At 47.8% G+C, this 18,209-nt stretch overlaps 1 protein-coding gene across 3 annotated transcripts in view; it reads right to left on the reverse strand.

Annotated features, from left to right (window-relative positions):
* SLC6A1 (solute carrier family 6 member 1) overlaps nt 1-16,391 on the reverse strand; it is a 54,114-nt gene extending 37,723 nt beyond the window's left edge. For 2 of the 3 annotated variants that reach the window (XM_029051218.1, XM_029051217.1), the window contains exon 1: nt 16,273-16,391. The gene's annotated coding sequence lies outside the window, so the exon portion shown is untranslated. The remainder of the gene's footprint in view (nt 1-16,272) is intronic. The other variant, XM_029051219.2, reaches the window with a different exon arrangement.
* Between the last annotated feature and the right edge of the window lie 1,818 nt (nt 16,392-18,209).

Below are 18,209 nucleotides of genomic sequence, written 5' to 3' on the forward strand. Positions count from 1 at the left end.
GGCTGCTGAAGAATATGAATCAATCAACCAATGGTATTTAATGAGTGCTGACTGTGCATAGCACTTGGGGAGTATGATACAGTGGAGTTGATAGATGAAATCCCTTCCCAAAAGGAACTTACAATCAACACGGTGAGACAGACATTAATTTGTATTACATGTAGGGGAAAATGATAGAGTGTAAAGTTTACTTTGTGATCCCAAAATCTCAATGAGACTTCACACCACAACATGGCAGAGTACAAGTGAGATATGTAGCACAAGAGAGAGAGGGGAATTTCAGGAAACAGTGGGAAGTAGGGTGGTCTAGTGGAAAAATCCTTGGCCTGGAAGTCAGAAGACCTGGGTTCTAATCCTGGCTCTGCCAGTTACCTGCTGTGTAACCTTGGGAAAGTCACAACTTTTCTGTGTCTCAGTTCTCAACTGTAAAATAGAGATTCAATACTTGTTCTACCTCCTGCTTAGACTGTGAGCCTCTTGTGGGACAGGGACTCTGTCTGATCTGATTAACTTGTATCTACCCCAGTGCTTAGAATAATGCTTGACAAACAGTAAGTGCTTGATACCATAAAAAAAGACTTCTGCATGGTTTGCACAAACTTTATGCATGCATTTTCTACCCTCAACGGACCTCAACTCTAAGTACTAAAAAAACAAAACAGCAACAACAACAACAAACTTTGCTACCCTGAAAAGTTTATTCAGATCTTAAGATTTCTCCAGAGTGATATGGCTAGCAGGATCTTGATTGGAAAGACTTTATCTGATCTTTACCCAATTGCCAACAGAATAAAGCAGGGCTGTGTATTCGGCCCAGTCTTGTTGAAACTATTTTATGCAGCTCTGCTCAAGAATGCAACAAGGATCTCGAAGCTGCTGCCACAAGATGATTCTAATCCCCAGAGAATTTTGAAGTCTGTCATACAGAAACTCCTGCACGATGAAGACTGTGCTTTTGAAATGGTTGGGTAAGAGATTTTCAGAATTAGGAAGGCACTACCGACTGACAGCTAGCCTTGAAAAGTACTGAGGCTAGATAGCAGCCTGAACATGGCAAACCCCACACACAACATATACATACATGTATACATACACGTATACATACACGTATACATACATGTATACATACATGTATACATACAGGTACATGAAGCAGTGTGGCATAGTGGATAAAACACGAGCCTGGGAGTCAGAAGCTCATGGGTTCTAATCCCAGCTCCTCCACTTGTCTGCTGTGTGACCTTGGACAAGTCACTTCCCTTCCTCTGTGCCTCAGTTTCCTCATCTATAAAATGAGGATTGAGACTGTGAGCCCCTCGTGGGACAGGGATTTTGTCCAACCTGATTTGCTTGTATCCGCCCCAGTGCTTAGAACAGGGCATGGCACATAAGTAAGTGCTTAACAAATACCAGAATTAATATTATTATTATAACCAAAGACCTACACCAGCTACACAGAGCTGAATGCTGTTGCTGAATTCTGCCAACGAGGCACTGCTATCCAAGGAGGCAAGGATAGTCAACAAGGTAGAGAACACTGAATCAAGAAGATTACCATATCCAATCAAGAAGATTACCATATCCTGTGGGAGACCGACAACCAAAGTGAGACACCAACTTGACATCGAGATACAGATCACACTTATAAAACAACTGTAGGGTCCCTTCTTCTGGATGGTGATGCCAGACAGGAAAAGGTAAATTTTGCCAAACTCTCCTGGAGCTGAAAAGTGGGCCGAAACACAGAAGTTGTGCTCCCATGTGTGCAAGCGCAAGGTAGTTCCCCTTGGGAAACAGAATCTAAGCTACCTGATGTTGGTTCTGGACTCTCCAGTTAGCGGAAAGAGCACGGGCCTGGGATTCAGAGGACCTAGCATTGGAATTCCAACTCTACCACTTCCCTACTGTGTGACCTGGGGCAAGTCACTTCACTCTTCCATGCCTTTGTTTTCCCATCTGAACAATGGGGATGAAATACCTGCTCTCTCTCCTTAAACGGTGAGCCCCATTTGGTCAATCAATGGTTTTATTGAGTGCTTACTGTGTGCAGATCACTGTTCTAAGTGCTTGGGAAAGTAAAAACCATCAGAGTTGGTAGACATGTTTCCTGCCCAAAAGGAGTTTATAGTCTAGAGGGGGACAGAGACTCTGCCCAATCTGATTATCTTGTGACTACCTAATTGTCTAGTATAGTGCTTGGCACCACAACTGGTATGATGATGAGGATGATGATGATGACAACTCAAGAAAGAGTCATTGCAGTCTGTTATTTTAAATCACTGATTCAATGGTAAGCAACAGTCAAAATAATAAATCAAATGCAGCCTGGCATTTGAAGCAGCGCAGCCTAGGGGAAAGAGCATGAGCCTGGAATTCAGGGAATCTGGGTTCTAGTCCTGGCTCCACCACTTATCTTTTGTGTGATCTTCAGTAAGTTCTCTGTGGGCAGGGAATGTGTCTGCTTACTGTTGTATTGTACTCTCCCCAGCACTTAGTGACTATCACATTTGTTAAGCGCTTACTATGTGATAGGCACTGTACTAAGTGCCAGACAGTGCTCTACACACAGTAAGTGCTCAATAAATACTATTGAATGAAAGTCACTTCACTCTCTGTGCCTCAGTTCCCTCATCTACAAAATAGGAATGCAATACCTGTTATTCCCTCCTACTTAGACTTTGATGCTCATGTGGGACTTGATTATCTTGTATATACCCCAGCACTTAGTACAGTGTTTGGCACATAGGAAGTGCTTAATACCATATTATTAACATCATTAATAAATGCTAGACATCACCAGGAATGGGAGAGAAAACCAAAGAAAATATAGTTGGAGAAGGAATAGAGGAAAGGAATCAGGATGATCAAGGAATGAAGCAAAGTTTAGGGCTCTTGAGTCTGGAAAGATAAAGGTTAAGAGGGATACAGAAGTCTATCAAATCATGAAGAGTGTGGACATGATGAACAGAGAACTAGATACCATGGCCCTAGGATAACCTCGAAGGTGGTTGTTTAAAGTAAAGAAAAGGAAACATTGCTTTACCAAGTGGGTAAGCATATAGAATTACCACAAATATTGCTGTTAATAAGAAGCCTTTTTTCAGTGGGAGCGGTAAAGAGATTTGTTGTTAGCTGTTTTAGGGTGAGCCGAATATAAAAACCATAAACAAGGTGGACAGAAAAAATATTTTAAAGGCTCTGGAAAGCAAAACCTCAAATATAGAACGGCTAAGGATAGCTCACAGAAGGCAGATTAGAAATGAGGTGTGAATGAATATCACAATGCCAAGATGGAGAAATGAAAACAGAACCAAGGGCTGTGAGGAGCAAGTGTAACGGTACAGCAAGGAGCAATCTTTGCATAAACATAATATGAAAGGGATTGTGGATTACTTATCAGTCTTTCCTGACATACTGGTGCACCCTGATAACATTTCACCAATAGTCAACTGTCCACAGCTCAGTACACTTCTAGTGCCTAATGTAAGATTCTGCTCCTGGTCGGGAAATACTACTGATTGATTGAGGACTGAAATATGGCAATTCCTAGGCAATTGTCCTGCCTTTCAGTAATTGTAACTCTCTCCTGCCTGAAAGAAATGAAGGTCCCACAGCCAAGGTTAAATAAGATGCAGAATTGATCACCTGCCCCTGTCCAAGTTGGGCCCGCATCCAATGACCCTCTCCAAGGTTCAGCATTGAGATGGGACAAAGAACCTAAAGAATGAACTGGTGACACAGAGGATGGATGGAAGCTCCAGAGCCCAGTATATGGATGGTATAGGTAAAAGATGACTGGCCAAGCCCTAAGCAATCAATCATATTTACTGAGCGCTTACTGGGTGGAGAACACTGTATTAAGTGCTTGGGAGAGTATAATGTAACAGAGTTGGTAGATATGATCCCTGCCCACAGCAAGCTCATAGTCTAGAGGAGGAGAGAGATATTAATATAAGTTAAGGCTATGTACATAAGTGCTGTGGGGCTGAGGGAGGGGTGAATAAAGGGAACAAATCAGGGTGACAGAAGGGAGTGAGAAAAAGAAGAATGAGGGCTTAGTCAGGGAAGGCTTCTTGAAGGAGATGTGCCTTCAAAAGACTCTGAAGGTGGAGAGAGTAATTGTCTGACGAGGTGAGATAGATGAGATGGAGATACAAAGCAGGAGTGTTGCAGCCTGAATTTGCCAGAACCTAGGATTCCATAAGAAATGGACACTGGCTACTGCTTAAACTCTGCCCAGACAGCCAAGATATTGCAACTGGAGGAAGTGATAACCATGGGAATGACCTACCAAGGAGCCAACCAGTCTGGCTGGCTGACTGAGTAGCTCACACAGTTGACCATACTCACTGGATATACCCAAGCAGGATAATGTGAAAGGTCTAGTTTTCTCTATCTTATCACCCAGATAAAAGTAGTGTGGTCTAGGATAAAAAGCAAGGGCCTAGGAGTCAGAGGACCTGGGTTCTAATCCTGATCCTCCACTTGTCTGCTGTGTGATCTTGGGAAAGTCACTTAACTTCTCTGTGCCCCAGTTACCTCATTTGTAAAATGGGAGTTAAGACTGTGAACCCCATGTGGGACATGGACTGTGTCCAACTAGATTATTTTATAACTACCCCAGCACTTGATACAGTGTCTGGCCCGTAGTAAGTGTTTTAACAAATACCATTTTAAAAGAAAAGTATAGTTGATTGAATATCAGATGAAGAGTCCCACCCACTTACAGAACTAACAAAGTCTGGGCAACTCTTGGGGATAAAAAAGTAGGTGCTGATCTCCATCTGCAAAATGGGGATTCAATACCTGTTTTTTCTCCAACTTGGACTGTGAGCCTCATGAGGAACCTGATTATCTTGTAACTTCCATAGTGCTTAGTTACAGTGCTTGGCACATAGTAAGCACTTAAAAACCACGATTATCATTATTACTATCATTATTAATAATAATCAAATCTGAAAAGGAAGCTCACCTTGGGGCTGGAAGGGTCTCCTCCTTCAATGGGCTCCACAAGAGCAGAGCTGATTTTTACTTCATCCTTGGCTGGTGATGAGGTAACCTTGCCCCACTTGCTGACCCCTGGTATCTCCCATACCCCACCCTCTCTGCTCCCCAAATCATTCCTCCCCATCCTTGCATTTCCCCCACAGCTCTCTCTTCTTTCCACCCTTGCTACTCTCTGAATTCCTTTAAAAAATTACTTCACTGCCAACAGGCAGCTCCTTTGCCAGCTTCAGGTTCTGGGACCACCATAGCCAGGGTGAGCCAAACTGGGGAGGATGCGTGGGAGGCAATTAGCAGCCACCACCATCATTTTCCTCATCCAGCCCAGTCCCTCTGACTAACCAGTTTTAAGGGGCTGTAGGTCTGGAGGAGCTGGCTGTGGCTGTAAAAAACATGTTTTTGCTTTTTCAATTGAAAGAGTGCTATCAGGTGGGCTGTGGGCAGAGGAGCAGAGACCATGGGAGGAGTGCAGGGATTCAGGCCCAGGTGGAGCAAAGGAGACACTGGGAAACAGGGAAGCAATTTTAAAAGCCACCAATGGGCAAGGAAGGGGTGAGACTATCCAGTTACCAGCTGAGAATGTCAGTGGGGTGTGATGCAACAATTTTGCTTCTGCTGAAGTAGAAGTCTTGTTGTTCCTCCATGCTAGGCTTCACTCTCAGTTGGCTTCAGCTTTAGTTCTGGCCCCATCCACAATGTTTTCTCTTTTTTCCCCCAAAAACAGTTACTCCAGTTTTTCTCCAACTATTAAAGGCAGAGCAAGGGAAAAGGGAGTGGGGGGCGGTGGAGGCAGGGAACAATGTCACATGTAAGAATGAACTTCCAAAGAAGTGGGAGACTGAAATGGGTGCAGAAAGGAGGCTGTGGAGTTTCTTTCCCTGAAGATCTTTATGAAGAAGGATTTCTTGTAATCTGTGTTAGGGAAGGAGTCAACCTGTTTGGAGGCAGGGGGTTGGAGAAGATGAGCTTCGGGTGGACCTTGTGATTGGGTTTCAAATTTAAGGACTTCTTCCATGGGTCAGAGAGGTAGCTTAGAGCCCCATTCTCAAAAGAGACTACTCAGTCCAGGTCCAGGCTTCTCAGATAGGAGAATTTCTCCCTGCTAAAGGTAGGCTGGAAGGGGGAGAGGAGTTCATGAAATTCTCAGTTGAGGAGCAGCCCCTCGCTCTGCCTCTAGCTTAGGGGCTTGGACACCAGTTTCATCATTTAACTCCCTTCACTCTCAGGAAGTTCTTCCCTAGGTCTCACCTAAATCTCCCCTATTAGAGTTTAAGGCTGTTTTGTCTTTATCAGCTCTTGATGGAGACAGAGAACAGGCACTCCCCAGGCCCCACTTGAGAGCCTTATGCAAGGAATTACATTGTGGGAATGGATCCAAATGTGTCTGCTCGGGTTAGAGGGAACACAGCTCATTTTTTGATTCGTTTCTCAGCCAGAAGAGTCTTCTTTCTCATCTCATAAAAGGAAACCCCAGAAAAGCACATCCTCATCTAGCACCCAAGCATATGTTATACCAACTGCCAGCACCAACCGAGAATGACTGTTGCTGTTGTTAAGTTTTACAATTTGACACCATCGGTCCCTTGTGCTGGGGCTTCCAGGAGGAGGAGAGTGAAGAATCAGCAGCCAGCGAGAGGACGATCATCTCTGGCATCCGTGACTAGAGAAGGCCCTCCCAGAGTCATTTTGTCCATACCTCTGGCTCCCGAAAGCACTGCGCCTCATTCAGCCTAGGCAGATTGCTGTCTCTCATTCTGGCTCACCCCAGGGATGGAGATTATGCAGTCTCCCCAACCAGCTATTCTGATACAACCGAGATCATTTGGAGACCTGATGGATACTCTTCTTTTGGAGGTCTCTTGGAGGGTGTCCGACAGCAAAGGCCCAGAGCTGAATCAAGCGGGAGATGTGATTACATGGGACAGGTGTCTTTTTTAAAGAACATTTTTAGAGTAAAATTTCAGTTTGTTCCTGAGGCAAACCTAATATCAGACCCCAACCTAACACTTGTAGGGTCTTGGCTATGAGACTACTACAACTCAGCCTGCACATTTCGCTCCTCTAAGGCTAGCCTTCTAGTTGTGCCTCGATCTTGTCTAACTCTCCACCAACCCCTTGCCCGCAACCTGCCTCTGGCCTGGAACACCCTCCCACCTCAAATCTGACAGACAATTACTCTCTTCCCACTTCCTCCTTCCCCCCGCCCTCCCAATCCTTAATGAAGGCACGTCTCTTCCAAGAGGCCTTCCCTGAGACCACTTTCCTCTTCTCCCAATCCCTTCTGCATTGCCCTGACTTGCTCCCTTTGTTCATCCTCTCTCCCAGCCCCACAGCACTTATGTACATATCTGTAATTTATTTATTCATATTAATGTCGGTCTCCCCACGTCTAGACTGTAAGCTCATTGTGGGCAGGGGATGTATCTGTTTATTCTTGTATTATACTCTCCCAATCACTTAGTACAGTGCTCTGCACACGGTAAGGGCTCAATAAATAGGAATGAATGAATGAATGAATGAATGAATGAGATACTACTAAGATTTTTGTTGTCACAAACCTCCAATGCCCTCTTCAAGACCACTCCAAAAAATCTGATGTCAGCACAGCCTACCAGAAAAAAATATTTCAGGCTTTCCCACACACAAGGACACCTGTCCTTGTTGCTGCTCTGGTTTCAGGGCAGAACTGGTTTTAGGGGCAGCCTAAGCAGGCAGGGCTACCAATTGGTAGGGCTTGCCAACTGGGGAAAATCCAGTAGTAGGAATCTTGGAAATAAGAGCTCCTGAGTTTCCTTTTAGGACAACGGTTTAAAAAAGGGAACTAATGCCCCAGCAAATAGTTCCACTCCTTAAACCTGTCCCTCTCCCTAGAAAGAATACTACGCTAAGGAGTCAAAGAACCTGGGTTCTAATCCCAGGTCTGCCACTTGTCTGCTGTGTGATGTTGGGCATGTCACTTTACTTCTCCGTGCTCCTGTTTCCTCATCTGTAAAATGGGGATTAAATTCCTCTTCTCCCTCCTCCCTAAACTGTTGGAAAGGGACAGTGTCCAACCTGATTATCTTATATCTACCCCACTGTTTAGTATAGTGCTTGGCAATTAGTGAGTGCTTAAAAAATAGCACAATTTTATTAAAGTAGGCCTCTGTCCATATCTGGACATGAGGCTGTGAGCTGAGGGATAGGCAAAGGACCATTAAACTCTAACTACCAAACAAGAGACCTAAAAAGCTGATCATTGGGTTTACTTGTGGGCAAGTAAAAAAAAATACCCTGTCTGCATGGCCTCAACCTTATGATTTTTATTCCCACTCTTCTGAATTACTGCAAAAGTACAAGCATCAAATCAACTTATTAGCTGGCTAATCCGGATATTGTTAGTACCATGAAGTCGACACATGTGGAATCCATTATTTTTTTTTTCAATTGACCATTAAATTTGCCCTATATCCATGTATTCTGGAAGGGGTACAGGCATTTTTTATTCTCTAGGGATCCTAAATGTGCTTGGGCTATTTCTCAAAAAAGAAAGGGACACATTTTTCCATAGTTAATCATGAATCAAAACCCAGGATCCATAATATCTGCCCAGAAGAAATAAATGCCTTCTTTCATAAATGTACACATATTTTCTGGGAAAATAAGAACCCCCATGAGCTTAGAATCTACCCACGAAGAGAAGCCAGAGTAGAAAAGAAAGAAAACCAAGCAGCAGAGCTAATGGAAATGGAATGTTTTACATCTCTTTTTATGACCTTAGGTTTTTGATTTTTATGGGGATCTGGGTTGGGGGCAGAAACTCTGAGAATATTTGTCTCAGATAAAGCTTGTGAGCTGGGGAGCAGGAGGAAAAGTAGAGGAAGAAAATGGGGGGCTGTGGGCAGGGCCAATGGGAAATTTTGCGAGACTGTTTCTAGGGAAGTAGTGTGGCCTAGTGGAAAGAGCAGGGGACTGAGAGCAGGGGAAGGAGATCTGCGTTCTAGTTCCGGCTCTGTCGCTTGCCTGCTGGGCAACCTTGGGCAAGTCACTTCTCTGTTTCCTCATCGGCAAAATGGGGATAAAATGCCTGTTGTCCCTCCCTTTCAGACCGTGAGTCCCAAATGGGACAAGGACTGGGTCGAATCCGATTGTCTTGTATCTACTCCTGTGCTTGGCCCATAGTGAGAACTCTTAATAGTAGTATTATTACTATTTTATTGACTCAAATGCATTTCAAACGACTTTAGAAACTATTTGCAAGGTTATATGCATGTATGCATATAATTCCTACACAGAGACATACACACACACAAGATCATTTTGCATACTCTTTCCAATGAATCCAGTGATTTATCCATCGACAACATGTGTCTTACCTCGGGTGTAATGAGCCCAGCAAACAAATTCATCAAGAAGCTCAAAAACTCCCGGAATCAATATTCCATGCAGATCGCACTGCTCCAGCAGCATTATCTTGGAGGGCACATGCTCTGTTGTCAAGGCAACTGGTATCCTTCCACCAGCTCTATTATTACCACTACTCGAGGCTTTTCACTTGGGGCTGGCAGGTGCTAATAATCCTCAACTAAGGAGGGGAGCAGAAAAGCCAGAACCGGAGCTCATCAGGTTTGATGAAAAAGAGGCCAGTGGCAGTGGCAGCCGGAATACACCCAAAATTCAATCCAATCAGTGAAGGCACAGGGGCCGTTGGGTACCCCTCTCTCAATCAATAGTATTTATTGACTAAGAGGCTGAGAGAGTGGCAGGTTTCATCAGGGCGCTTTGTCCCAGGGGATGGTTCTGGAAAATGGAGGGCCAGGTGGGGACACCTGCTATGGGACAGAAAAGGAGTCACCCCTCTCTGGCCTTAGCTACACATTACCTAGAGACTATAACGGCCAATCAAATCAAGTGAACCCTTCAGGCTACTGCAATACCATATTTGAGGGGGAAGCCATGTCTTTGGGCAGGGATGACCCCTGATGTCTGCCATTTGCACCTGATCTGTATCGAAGCACTTTACCATTTCAGGAGGACCCCTTCAGGTTGATTCAGCCGAGTCTCCCGGATATCAATCACTTTTGCTAAGGAGACACTGTTAATTAAGAAAGTAACCAGCTTGATTTGCAGCCAACATACTTTTTAGACTTTTGACTTTCTAGGCCACGTCCAAACATATTGTCCTCTAGATTAAGCCAGATCAATGACAAGGCTTGGGAATTTGTCACCGAGGCAGAAATGTGATGGAATTATTCCTGGGCTAAAGTTTTGACTTCACAGTCCCCATGTAATTAACAATGGCTTGATATGCAGCGCTACATATGTACTGCATCATTAATAGTATTAAATGCCATCCAGTATTAGAGTCATTATCATCCGCACAGTCATTAATTTCTGGCAGGCTATTTAAGGGGTGGGGGCGGGGGCATGATCTATGCAGATTTTCTCTATTTTCTTATCATAAAAAATCTAAAAGTTAAATTATTTAAATGATCTCTTTATAGAGATTTCATTGGTTCGAGCAGCTTTTTCCTTTCTAACGCACCCAAACAATGGTGCAGGCCATTTGACATGCTGAACTCAACTGATAGTTTTAAGGATATGACTTGAGTGCAAATGGGACAACGGGAAGAGCTAGGTTCCTTTGGGATATCCTGATTCTTCTGGGGGGTGCTTTGGGGCTGGGAGAAAAGAAACCTGGCTAAGGGTGGTTTCTTGTTGTCCATCAGAGATCTGCAGGTTAGTCTGCAGGGTCTGCACAAGGGAGGAATCTATGTGGGAGTGATACAGGATGGTCATTCGGGGCCCAGCCTCCCTTACCCCCAAGCTCTTCCACCCTCAACCTACAGCTCCTGAGCCCCGAAGAGGACCTGATGAAGGAAAAAGTGGACCCTGATGAAGGTATAGAAATAGAGGGCCCAAAGCAGAGGGTCTATAATAATAATAACTATACTTATTAAGTACTTACTATGTGCCAAGCGCTGGGCTGTGCCCTATCAGGGAAACCTAAACAGTCTGGGACTTCAACCTGTCTGGAAACTGGACTTTTAGAGCCAGACACAGTGTCCCCAAGACTCCAAAGCACTACATGACATGTTCCCAGTTGCCCCTCCACTCTCTCCAAAAAGACCCCACTGGCTCTGAGCTCCTCTGAACTGTCTCCTGAATGAAACCCAGAAGTTGGTGGTTTCTCCAGGAAATTTATTTTGGAAAAGAGTGGTTCTCAGCAGCCTGGGTTGTTGTCAGGAATAAATGTGGGCAGTCCTAGCATCAGAATCCATTAATTAATCAATCAGTGATATTGCTTGAGCACTTACGGTGTGCAGAGCACTGTACTAAGCACACAGAAGCAGCATGGTTTAGTGGCAAGAGCCCGGGCTTGGGAGTCAGAGGACGTGGGTTCTAATCCCGGCTCTGCCACTTGTCTGCTGTGTGATCTTGGGCAAGCCACTTAACTTCTCTGTGCCTCAGTTACCTCACCTGTAAAATGGGGATTAAGACTGTGAGCCCCATGTGGGACAACCTGATTAGCTTGTATCTACCCCAGCGCTTAAAACAGTGCTTGGCACATAGTATGCGCTTAACAAATACCATTATTATTACTAAGAACAGGGAAGAGTACACTACAATACAGTTGGAAGACACAATCGCTGCCCTCAAGGAGCTTACTATCTAGCCTGGGGAATGGAGTGTTTTCTCAGGAACAGAAAAGATGCATCTTTAATCGGGCATCTTTAAATGAATGTAAAAGGTGGTGACAGCTAAAATGAAGAGCTTCTATGCAGTTTTCTTGGAACATGATATGGAAAACATCCTCTCTGGGCTGTTTACTGCTGGCCTAAGAGCTGTCACCTGGTGAAGTGCCATCATCATCATCATTATCACCATCACCATCACCACCAGTGAGGATTGAACATGAACTGTGTTCAGAGCCATATAGTAGGTTCTCTGGGTAATTACAAAAGAAGAATAAGACACAACCCCTGCCCTCCAGGTTCTTAGAATCTAGTGGAGTAGAAAGAACAATCCCAAAAATATACATAGTACCCAACTGCAGACCCTCCTGGACTAGCAGAATCCCTACGAACACAGACTTGTGTGGTTTGAGAAGTCTAAGGTCAAAAACCAATCACCCACCCGTCATGGCCCTGATCATTCCCTAACCTTCTCTGTTGGGATGGATCCTCGGACACTGCTCAGCCTGGTCAATCAATCAGTCAATCGATGGTATTTACTGAGTGCTTCCTGTGTGCAGATGACTATACTAAGTGCTTGGGGGAGGACAGTACAATAGAGTTGGCAGGCATGATCACTGCCCTCAAAGAGCTCATAGTTTAGAGGGAGGAGATTATAGTCTTACAGACGATTGTCCAGTCGCTGGGAGCAGCACGGCCTCCCTTTCTGAATGTTCATGTCTCCTAGGAATTTTTGACTTGTGAAAAGAACAGTCACTCTAGACAGCTCCAATGGAATCGGTTGCCATTTTGGGGTAATCTCAGATAAAGGAAAATCAAACTGATAGTTTAGTCCTGCCACCAATCGTGTCATTCAAAGGAAATGAGAAAATGCTATAGCTGCTCAAAAACCCAGAGGACCAGGGATTTATGCTTTATTTCTGATTTATGCTTTAGCATTCTGCTTGAAAGACTAGCGAACAAGTGAGATATGATGAGATGGATGGATGGATGGATGAGATGAGAACAAGATGAATGAGATGAGAATCAGCAGTTAGTCTAACTTAGCTGTCTACGTGAGTCTGCGAAAAGGATATTTAAGGTGATAGAATCTTTGCATTCAGAGTGATTTGGGCGTTGAGTATTTGCCAACAAACAGAACTGACATTGTGTGTTCTATTATCTTCCAGGATTGCTGTACGATTCTATACCCTGCTAGAAGGTGTCAAGCTTACATGCCTAATCTGCTATTGCAAAATGCCTACCCACTCACCACCTTCTCTCACTCTATTAAACCATCAACTCTATGGGGGTCTTACTGCAAAAGCTTGGTCATGACCATGGGCTCACTGCTGCTGGCCCTTCATGACACAGCCATCTTCTGCACCGTGAAGCAGCAACCGTGCTCCTTGTGCTGATCTTCTAGAAATGTTATGGGAAGGTGTCTGAGAAGTGCTACCCTGGCCTTGGTGTCTAGGAAGCCCCTTTCTCTGGCCTTCGTTTTTACCCCCCAAACCTGGTACATGCAGGTGTGAGTCTGAAGGATCAGGGATAAGCATGATACCCACCGGGAGCGTTGAAAGCACACCATCATGGAGTGGGATTAAATCCCGATTCTCTCTAGTCAGAAAGGTACCACGACCTCTTCCCAGTTTGAATCTCTGGAACACTGTGAGTGTGGCTCGAGGCTATGCATCCCTGAACCCAAGATCCTGGGCCTGCAGAAGTGGACAGCCAGACATTTGACTGGAGAGGGGACCCTTTTGACATTGGAGTAGTCCCTCACTGTCAGATCTGCTGATGTTGTATTTGGTCTTCATAAAGGGGCAAAGAGACAAGCAGTGCTAAATTGATCCAACTCCAATCTACCTCCTAAGAGGTAGATGTCCGTGACAATGGTCATTGTCTTCTTTATGGAGTGGCATGTTTCCGCCCCCGCACCCCCCCACCATCCAATCCATGTAATCCATGAGCATCCAGGCCCCCAGAACATAGAAGAGGGCTTTGGCTTCCTGTCCCCAGAGGGTATTATAGATATCACCCATCACCTGATCTTGGACTTCTCCCATCCACCCACACCCTACCCCCCAGAGGGGTAGTGACAGCTTGGCGGGGTTCTAGAATGTGCTGAGCAGACTCAGACCTGGAGTGGGAGCTGTACCATGTACACATTCAGACAATGATGCATTTGAAGAAACCCAGGATGTATAGACCACAGTAAATGGGTCAGGCGGCCTCGCTGAGGGCCGAGTTTTTCTAGAGTGGTCAGTGATTATTTTACATCAGACCTAGGATAATTGAGGAACCAACCTCTCAAGATGACAGGCAATAGGGACGCTTGCAAAGCTATATACTGTATCACCTTAGAACGCAACAAATCCTCTCCCATGACTTTACCATCACTCACCTCATTAGCGATATTCAACAACCGGGTGTCCACTGCCCAAGCACCAGGCTATTTGCCTGGTGTCGGGTCCAGTAGGGATCTCTGAGGACACAAAGGAGCCACTGTTTCTGGTCATTTTCCATTATTCCAATGGTGACGCGGGATCTCTCTATGCGGGATTTCACTCTGTCCCAAGTTGCTGTTTTGTTCTCTTGACCGGAATCAAACAAGGAGGCACACAGCATTGTATTGGTGACATTGTCTATCCTGGCATGAGGAAGTTGCGGCTCCTGGGTAACTGCCCGGCGGGGAGCAGAGGGAACCTTAAGGGATGGTGGGCTTCGTTCCGGCCACTGCAAGAGAAGCTCAACCTGTCCCCCTTGCTTCATTCAGGGCTGATTTAGGGGTCGTTCACTGTGACCAGTTAGCCCGAGGCACAGCCTTCCATGATCTACACTGTACCATCTGCTCATACAATGGCCCAGCGACGGGCCGATTTGTCCTTGGATGTGCACGAGGCATGAATTCAGCCCTTTGTTGACTTCCCCTTTGTTTTCTCCCTGGCTAGTTCAGCATGACTAAAAGGCACAACCATTTTCCCCGCCTGTTTCTGGAAATGTCAGAACACATATGCAGCTCTTGAAGGGCTAAGGTCAAAGACCTTTGAGGGAAACCTTCTCTCGCCTCACCCCCCCACCTGCCCCGGCTCCTTCCCATTCCTCTGGCCAGGCCAGGTGGGATGCTTGCTTCAGAATGACTTAGAAATGATGTGGGGATAAACAATTTCCTTGGTTCTGAGAACTCTAGTTAGACACGGGGGCTTTTTTTTCCATGTTTGAGAAAATTGGTCCTGCTATTTCTAGGCAAGCCAAGGGCTCAGATGCCCGCAGTCTATGCCTGACCTCATTTTTTTTTCCCTTAGTTTCACTTGTCTCCACGGGGAATGTAGATTGGGACAAGTTCAAAAGCAACAGAGCAACGAAGATGCAAGAACCGAATAGTAAACTCTTGAGTGCCATAATGAACGTGTGATATATCGGATCGTTAATTTTTCAACTCCGGCGAGGCAGAATAGAGGGAGGGGCGGGGTGGTGGGGGACGGAGAGGAGGGAAGGGTGAGAGGAGGTGGATTTAGATTCGGAACCATCGCCCTCCCGCGCGGCTGGGCGACTTGGCAATTCTTTGCCGTGTAGACACATGTCCTTGTTTGGCCCGCGAGTCCCGCCGGGCGCTCGGGGCGGGCGGCGGCACGGTGCTGTCTCTCAACGAAACCGTTTCAGACCTCTCCTTGGCGTGCGAAACCTTCGTTCAGAGCTACGAAGCAGCACCGCAGCCGGTAGCCAGCCGCCGGTAGCATCCACGCTCCTCAAGTCCCAGAAAGAGACTCGGACTTGGAGTATCGTCGGCCAACGCTGCCGGCGACCGATCCCTCGAGCATCCTCGTAACGCAGCCCAAGGCTGTAATACGCATCTGCAGCAGCTCCGGGGAGATCCTTCCAACACATCTGCCACCCCGACGTCTTGCTTGTGGCACCGCGTTCTCTAACTCCCCCTTAGCACCCGCAGCCCCCGGATTTCACCTGTAGCACATTGGCCACCGACCCGACGGGGTATGGGAAAGGGGGCGCCGGTTGCGACTCAGCCCTCGTCCTGTCCCCGATTCCTGCCTCTTCGGGGGTCGGGACCACCCCCGAGGGGACTTCCAGGGACAGAGGAAAGGGCCGGGGGGTGGGGGGTGGAGGTGGGGGGGGGGGAAGGCAGGGAAGAGACGTGTCGGCACCTCGTGTCCCGCCTTCCCCGTCCAAGGGACGGCTCCCAGCCCGGTCCGACGGGAAATCGGGAGCTCCTCAGCTGGAGCCCCAACTTCTCCGAGCCAGCGGTGGGTTCCGTTCCCTTCTTCGCCCGCTCCCCCCGCCCCCCCGCCCCCCAAACGCGTACGGGCACAACCCCCCCCCCAACACACACACACACACACACAATGTACAATATCCCACCTGCTGTCTACGACCCCCTGGGGACCCAGGGGAGAAGAGTCGGTGGCCCCAGTCCCAACCAGCAGCCCGGGCCGTCCGGGGCCAGCCCTCAGCCCGCACGCTGCGGGACGAATCCTCGGAAGATTCAGCTCTCTGGGAGCGGGGGGCGGGAGAGGACACATTGCCTCCGGTGCCCACCACACCCCCTTCTCCCCTCCAGGCTCTTGAACCCTCGATCCCGACCCCAACCCCCTACCTGCAGCCGGGGCCGCAGCGAGGCCGGGACTCTGTCGGCGGGGCTGCGGGAAGCGCATGGACGGGACGGCTGCTCCGCGGCGCTCTGTGCGCTCCGCTTTCCTAGTCTGCGCTACCCGCAGGAGGAGGAGGAGGAGGAGGAGGAGTGGGTAGGGGAGCTGGGGGGCGGGGGGACGGGGGCGCAGAGTCCGCCCCCATCGGCCCTGGAATGCACTTGGGGGCGGTGCTCCGAGCTAGCGCTACCCCCTCTCCTCCTCCCGTCCTCGCATCCCCGGGCCCGCTCCTCTCCCCCTCCCGACCCCTAGCTCCGCTCCGCTCCGCCCGGTCCCTGCGGCTGCCCCTGAGGTTGCCCCTGAGGTTGCCCCAGCCCCTCCTGCCCTGCCCTGCTTCTACAGCTCCCAGAGAGTTAGTGCCCGAGAGGTGGGGGTAGATCTCCCCCGATAGACTGTGAGCCCGTCACTGGGCAGGGATTGTCTCTATCTGTTGCCGGATTGTCCATTCCAAGCGCTTAGTCTAGTGCTCTGCACAGAGTAAGCGCTCGATAAATACTATTGAATGAATGAATCGGGGGTTTTGAAATAGGGGCAATAAGGTTTCACCGGGGAAGAGCGCGTGGAAGGAGCGGAATAGAATGGGGTGTGACGGTAACAATTTCCAGAGCTGAATCCTTCGGCACCCTGGGCTGAAAGGGCAGCGGGGAGCAGAACCCCTGAGGGTGTGCGCGTGTGGGTGTTTGTGTCTGTGAGACCCAGGGGGATTCTGCCTTACCGATCCCCTGCGGACCTTTGTTCTGGGACCTTCGTGCCTCATTAAAGTCAGCGCCCCCGCCCTCCCTAACTACCCCGACAGCGAGATTTTAGGAAAAGGGGAGTCGGCTCTCTGCCTGAGCTAGACGGACGAAACGGTCTTCCCGTTGAGGATTGTAAAAAGCATCTGCGGGTCCCCTGCCAGAGAGCAAGCACCGTCTGAGCTTCCAGGCCCAAACCGAACCTCCCCTTGCCCCGCCAGAATCCCTTTATCAGAAGGAGGGACCCTCGTTACAGCCCTCCCCTCACCTACCCCTTTCTCTCTTAAACCCGATTCGGTCAGGATCTGCTGCTTGACAGAGGAGCAGCCTGAAGAGCAAAAGAGAGATGCCCCCAGGGGCAGAGAGTGTGGGGGAGTTGGGAGGTACCAGCCGGCTACGCTCTAGTCGCAAAGGCTTCTGAGGGTGGACGAGTTCACTTTGGGCTGACGGAAGCAGCAGGTCCAGCATCGGGATGACAGAAACATGACCTCACTGAGAACACGGGAGAACAGATGGCGGAGAAAGGATGCTCAGCTGTGGGGCAAATAAGTTGCCTCTCCTCTTCCCCCTTCTTCCCCTCCTTCCCTCCCTCCCTCCCCTCCACCCCGGTGGCTGTAGCTTTTGCCACGTTTGTCTTCCCGCTTCTCATCTCCTTAGGGCCACTGGAGCCAGCCGAATAGGCAGGGTCAATTTCATAGACCCCCAGTTTGCTCCAGAGAGGAAGGGGTTGTGTGGAGTCAGGTTGGTCATATAACTATGAGTCGTAGTACTTATTAAGTGCTTACTATGTGTCGGGCACTATCTTAAGTGCTGGGGTAGATAAAAGATAATTATGTCAGACACAGTCCCCATCTCACATGGAATTTACAGTCTAAGGGAGGAGGGAACACAGGAATTTGATCTCCATTTTACAGATGAGGAAACTGAGGTCCAGAGAAGTTAAGTGACTTACCCGAAGCAGGCAGGTGATCGAGTCGGTATTAGAACGTGGGTCTCCTGACTCCCAGCTCTGTGGTCTTTCCATGAGGCCTTATTGCTATTCATGTGACACCCACTCTTCAGCCTGAGCCCCAGCTCCATCTCATGTAAGAGCCTTGAGGTTTTTTTTGGGGGGAGTGTTTTTTTTTATTCCCAGGATTTCACAGACAAGG

Source organism: Ornithorhynchus anatinus, chromosome X1, assembly GCF_004115215.2.
Source record: "Ornithorhynchus anatinus isolate Pmale09 chromosome X1, mOrnAna1.pri.v4, whole genome shotgun sequence".
Classification (NCBI taxonomy): domain Eukaryota; kingdom Metazoa; phylum Chordata; class Mammalia; order Monotremata; family Ornithorhynchidae; genus Ornithorhynchus; species Ornithorhynchus anatinus.